Source organism: Tachyglossus aculeatus, chromosome 2 (assembly GCF_015852505.1).
Source record: "Tachyglossus aculeatus isolate mTacAcu1 chromosome 2, mTacAcu1.pri, whole genome shotgun sequence".
Taxonomy (NCBI): Eukaryota; Metazoa; Chordata; class Mammalia; order Monotremata; family Tachyglossidae; genus Tachyglossus; species Tachyglossus aculeatus.
This window is the reverse complement of record NC_052067.1, coordinates 11233856-11240110: the sequence shown is the minus strand read 5'-3', so window position 1 is coordinate 11240110 and position 6255 is coordinate 11233856. Positions and strand designations below refer to the sequence as shown.

At 43.0% G+C, this 6255-nt stretch overlaps 1 non-coding gene across 1 annotated transcript; it reads left to right on the top strand.

Moving 5' to 3' along the window:
- Nucleotides 1–3833: 3833 nt before the first annotated feature.
- Nucleotides 3834–3970, top strand: LOC119925087. The gene has a single exon (XR_005449757.1). It is a non-coding gene; the product is annotated as a small nucleolar RNA SNORA7 (small nucleolar RNA).
- The last annotated feature ends 2285 nt before the right edge of the window (nt 3971–6255 follow it).

Sequence of the window (6255 nt, the reverse complement as noted above, 5' to 3'; positions counted from 1 at the left end):
GTTGGACACAGTCCCCATCTCACACGGGGCTCACAGTTTAAAGGAAATAGGAATGCTAAAATAGATCAAGAATTTCATTAGCAAAAAGGAAAATAAGAAAAGAGGAAAATTCTTTCTTTCTGTGTTTTTCTACATAGTGACAACAATATCCTAAATGGAAATGTATGGACAGAAGCACATACAAATGGCAGTAACACATGCTATTTGAGGTTGCTATTATTCTATCGAAAACTCTACTTGCAAGACAAACGTTTTCTTGCATAATGACGTGACAGCTTGACACTTAAACTATAGGTTGGTGCCTTTCAACAAAGTCTTAAAAAATATTCAGGCAGGATTTCGAGCAGCAAGTGAACTTAGCATTTAGTGACTATGATGGAGAAGTGGAGGCAAGGGGAAACAAATTAAGGTAAAGATGAGCAGGTAATGGAAGAACTGATCCTGCTTAGTCTCCTAGGCCTAAACCATGGAATTTAGCCAAACGGTTCACGGGCTTTTGCTAAACCATGTTTGGAAATTGCATGTACTGATTCAGAGCTGGAAATGGTACCAGGGTGACCTGGTGAATTAGTTTTAGCCCCTAAAGTACTTATTCTCAGGGACCAGTTAACACACTGGCATGATCTGATTCAGTATAATAGGACTGTAAATTTCTAAAGCCTTAGTAAGAACAGTTGACACCTAAAGTGATTGCTAAAGCAATCAGCATGTTCAGCTGGAGTGAGGTTTGTCAGGTTTTGAATACCATGCCAACAGGTCACTTAATGTTCTTTATTATGAAAGGTTTTTCTTATTTTTTCTTATTATTTCCACAGAAACTGAGCCAGTTGCTATTCAGGAAAAAAAAATGATATGGCATGTTAAATGGACAGCATTTCACTTTTCAGTTTTTATACACAAGAGTGTATGTGCTCTATTCTTTATAGCTACGTTTCTTTTTAATTTTCAAAAAGTTCATCTACCCCTAGAATTCTACACCATTCTCAAGAGATGCCAAATGATTTGTTGAATTTTCACAAATTCTGATATTCAAACGCTGAGGTGATTAACATTCGTGATATTTGCTGAACACTTACTGAGTTCTAGTCGCTACACTGAGCATTCAGGAAAGCACAGCTGTAACAAGAGCCACATTTCCTCAACTCAAGAATTTTACATTTTAATGAGGGAGACAGACAAAAATTATTTACAGCTGATGAAAGAAAGATAAGTTGGAAGCATGGCAACTCTATCTGGAAGTAAGAGTTGAACAGATAACTAAACCTCCAGATACATTTGTAACTATTTTTCTTCCCTTATTGACACCCATGCTCATCACCCCTGTCAGCTGTTCTGGACATTTAACCCCCTCATCAGGCCCCCTGTTCCTCCCCCTCCTCCATCCCTCCCCCAATGATCTGGCCACCCACTTCATTAGGAAAATTAACACTATCAGGTCTGAGCTCCCCAAAGTCACCCGTCCCCCTTTTCCATCTCCCCCACTCTCAACCCCCTCCTCTACTTTCCCATCCTTCCCAGCAGTAGCTTTAGAGATCTCCTCCCTCCTCTCAAGTGCCACCCCCTCCACCTGTGCTTCGGACCCTATTCCCTCTCACCTTATAAAAACTCTCACCCCTTCCCTCCTCTCCTCCTGAACTCTCATCTTCAACCGTTCACTCTCCAACGGCTTCTTCCCCTGTGCCTTCAAAGATGCCCACATCTCTCCCATCATACAAAAACCCAATCTTGACCCCACTGCCCCATCCAGTTATCACCCCATCTCCCTCCTACCCTTCCTTTCCAAACTCCTAGAGTGAGTCGTCTATACTCGCTGTCTCGAATTCCTCAACTCCAACTCCCTCCTGGACCCCCTCCAATCTGGCTTCCGTCCCCTCCACTCCACCAAAACTGCACCTTTAAAGGTCACCAGTGACCTCCTTTTTGCCAAATCCAATGGCTCCTACTCTACTCTAATCCTCTTCAACCTCTCAGCTGCCTTTCACACTGTCGGCCATCCCCTTCTCCTCAATACCTTGGCTTCACAGACTCCATCCTCTCCTGGTTCTTCTCTTATCTCTCTGGCTGTTCATTCTCAATCTCTTTCATGGGCTCCTCCTCCCCCTCCCATCCCCTAACTGTAGGGGTCAGTTCTTGGTCCCCTTCTGTTCTCCACCTATACTCGCTCCCTTGGTGAACTTATTTGTTCCCACGGCTTCAACTATCATCTCTACACTGATGACATCCAAATCCACCTCTCCTTCCCTGTTCTCTCTCCCTCCAGGATCGTACCTCCTCCTGCCTTGAGGACATTTCCACCTGGATGTCCGCCTGCCACCTAAAACTCAACATGTCCTAGACTGAGCTCCTTATCTTCCCTCCCAAACCCTGTCCTCTCCCTGACTTTTCCATCACTGTGGATGGCACTACCATCCTTCCCATCTCACAAGCCCACAAACTTGGTATCATCCTTGACTCCTCTCTCTCATTTACCCCATACATCCAATCTGTCACCAAAACCTGCCAGTCTCACTTCACAACATCGCCAAGATCCTCCCTTTCCTCTCCATCCAAACCTCTACCTTGTTGGTACAATCTCTCATCCTATCCTGACTGGATTACTGCATCAGCCTCCTTTCTGATCTTCCATCCTCCTGTCTCTCCCCACTTTAGTCTATACTTCACTGTGCTGCCCGGATTATTTTTGTTCAGAAATGCTCTGGGCATGTCACTCCCCTCCTTAAAAATCTCCAGTGGTATTTATTGAGCACTTACTGTGTGCAGAGCACTGTACTAAGCGCTTGCACTGTACTATCAACCTTTGAATCAAGCAAAAACTCCTCACTCTCAGATTCAAGACTCTCCATCCACTCACCCCCTCCTACCTCACATCCCTTCTCTCCATCTACAGCCCAGCCTGAACACTCTACTCCTCTGCCACTTTTCCTCACTATGCCTCGTTCTTGCCTCTCCCTCAGTCAACCCCTGGCCTACGTCCTACCTCTGGCCTGGAATGCTCTCCCTCCTCACATCCACCAAACTATCTCTCTTCCCCCCTTCAAAGCCCTACTGAAAGCTCACCTATTCCAGGAGGCCTTCCCACACGGAGCCCCCCCTTTTCCTCTGCTCCTTCCCCCCCACTCCTCCTCTCTCCCTCTGCTCTTCCCCCTTCCCCACCCCACAGCACTATTCTATTAATTTTATTAATGATACTCTATTTATCTATTTTTGACGCTATTGATCCCTGTCTACTTGTTTTGTTTTGTCTTCCCCTTCTAGACTGTGAGCCCATAGTTGGGTAAGGATCATCTCTATCTGTTACCAAATTGTACTTTCCAAGCACTTAGTACAGTGTTCTGCACACAGTAAGCACTCAATATGTTTGAATGAATAAATGAATAAATAAAATGTATAATAAAGCTACACATAGGTGCTGAGGAGAGGAGTAAAATGCCCAGGTGTTAACGGTGGGTGTTGTTTTTCAAGACCCAATTTTAGTTTTGACTTTCTAGTTCATAGATTGTGAGTCCCCTGAGGGACAGGATCCAATAAATACTCTTTTTCAGCTCATGGTACAGTGCTCTACACATGGTATGTGCTTAACAAATATTATTACTGCTATTAGTTCACCACTTTGATAATAGTTTCCCTTTCCTTGCAAAATCAGTTTGACCAGAATAACAACATGATTTATTGGTTGCGGTGAGAAGCAATGGTTCATCAAAGATTCAACAAATGGCTTTAGAGTTCAGCCTTATTAGAAGGTGCTATAATAATGGTTGTGAAAACACATTAATTAGGGTAAAAATTGAATATGGCAGTTTTATTTTAGGTTTTGGATTGTCTAGTCAAAATATCCTCTCTCAGGTCACACCTGGAGAGTTTCCAGTATTCTACTAGTCTCGACTACAGGAGGGAGAGTCAAGCAGAGGCCTATCCATTCCATTCCTAGCTTGGGCAGTGGCTAGTAAATGGAAGGCAATCTGCTACAAGTCAAAACTCACCTGTGCTGGGCAGCAGCGACATGGGAGAGAGTCTAGAGCAGAGACTCCTTTACTGTGTGGAAGGAGGCAATGGTAAACCACTTCTGTATTTTTACCAAGAAAACTCTATGGATACGCTTCCAGAATGATTGCAGATGGAAGTGGGGCAGTTTGGGAGAGATGTGTCTATGGTGTTGCTATGGGTTGGACATGACTCGACAGCAAAAGACAACAACAGTCAAAATGTGGAGGGTGCCTAGATATTCCTCACCAGCAATTGTTCTGATACTTCTTTTGAAAATTGTATCATGGGTCAATCAATCAATCAACTAGTACTTATTTTGAGTGCTTACTCTGTTTCCTAAAGGATTCTTTCTACCTGATCTGACCTTTTCTGCACTAAGGACTTTCAGCTAATCATCATCTGGAGCAGCCCATGAGCCAACCAGCGACCATAGGGAGATAACATCTATTTCAGACACATATGGAGAGATATGTAGTTGCTTTCCTTTCACTCACTGAATGCTGAATGAGCTAAAAACACGTGAGGAAAGCAGCACGTGGCCTGTGTACACCCAGAAGCTGAGAACTGAACAGAGGGAAGGGGAAAGAGAAAGGTTGAGGAGGAGGGAGCTAATGTGGGAAGAGGGAAGAAGGAGAGATGGTGGGATGGGGAGGATGGAGAACTAGGATCTGAGAAACTAGATCTATCTTAATAGGTGGGAAAAATTAAAAAATGCAGAATCTTCCCTTGGGTAAAGAGTCTGTCTGTGGAGGATACAGAGGCAGGCAGGGCACAGCAGGGATTGATAAAGAAGCCAAAACTAGATTTTAATTTGGCCAGCCCTCAGCCTGGGACCTCAAGTACAAATTGGGATTGCTTTGTCCTCTTCATATCCTCTTCATATGTCAGTTTACCTTCCCTCTTAACTATTAACAAGAATTTATCTTATTTAGTCCACAGCAGTCTGATTTCTTTGAGTTCTTACTGTGTACAGAGCGCTGAACCTGTCTTGGGAACACATAATAAAAGCCATTAATTGATCGGTTTTATTTACTGAGCACCTACTGTATGCAGAGCACTGAACTAAGTAAGCACTGGGAAAGTCCAATAGAGGTAGAAACAAAACGAAATCATCCCTGTGCTCAAGGATTGTGTACTATAATGAGGAAGACAAGCAGGCACTGATTACCAAATACACAAGCCACCTCCTTTCATATTTTATTCTCATCTTCAGCACTCATATGTACACATATATGTATGTCATATATATATATAATTTCAAATGACCATGAAATGATTTATTCTTATTCTATTATTTGTAAGTTTGATTATATCCATTTATCTTGTTAAAAATGCAAGCTCTTTGTTGACAGGGAATGTGTCTTATTCTCCTTTTCATTCATACTAATGCCTGTATTCATATCAATATATTTTATTCATATTAATGTCTTTCTAGACTGTAAGCTCATTTTGGGCAGGGAACCTGTCTGCTTATTCTCTTGCACTGTACTCTTCCAGGTACTTAGAACAGTGCTCTGCACACAGTAAGCACTCAATAAATACCACTGATTGATCAATTGTACTTTCCCAAGCATTGAATACAGTGCTTTAACCACATTGGGCATTCAATCTGTACTTCCCAAGTGCTTAGTACAGTGCTCTGCACACAGTAAGCACTCAATAAATATGATTGAATGAATGAATGAATGAACACCATTACTAATAAATCATCATCAATCGTATTTATTGAGCGCTTACTATGTGCAGAGCACTGTACTAAGCGCTTGGGAAGTACAAATTAATCCCCCCTCCCCCCTCAGCGTTGCACCTGGGTAATTTCTAGTACTCTAATGTCTCGATTACGGGAGGGAGAGTCAAGCAGAGGCATATCCATTCCATTCCTAGCTTGGGCAGTGGCTAGCGAGTGGAAGGCATTCTGCTGCAAGTCAAAACTCACCTGGGCTGGGCAGCAGAGAAATGGGAGAGTCAAGGGCAGAGACTCAAGTTAACTGCGTGTAAAGAGGCAGTGGTCAACCACTTCCGTATTTTTACTAAGAAAACTGTATGGATCCACTACCAGGATGATTGCAGATGGAGGTGGGGCGTTCTGGGAGAGATGTGTCCATGGCGTCGCTATGGATCAGAGATGACTTGACAACATATGTGACAAGACACACATACACACACAAGACACACACGAGGGCAGAGACATATCTATTCTATTTATTTTATTTTGTTAGTATGTTTGGTTTTGTTCTCTGTCTCCCCCTTTTAGACTGTGAGCCCACTGTT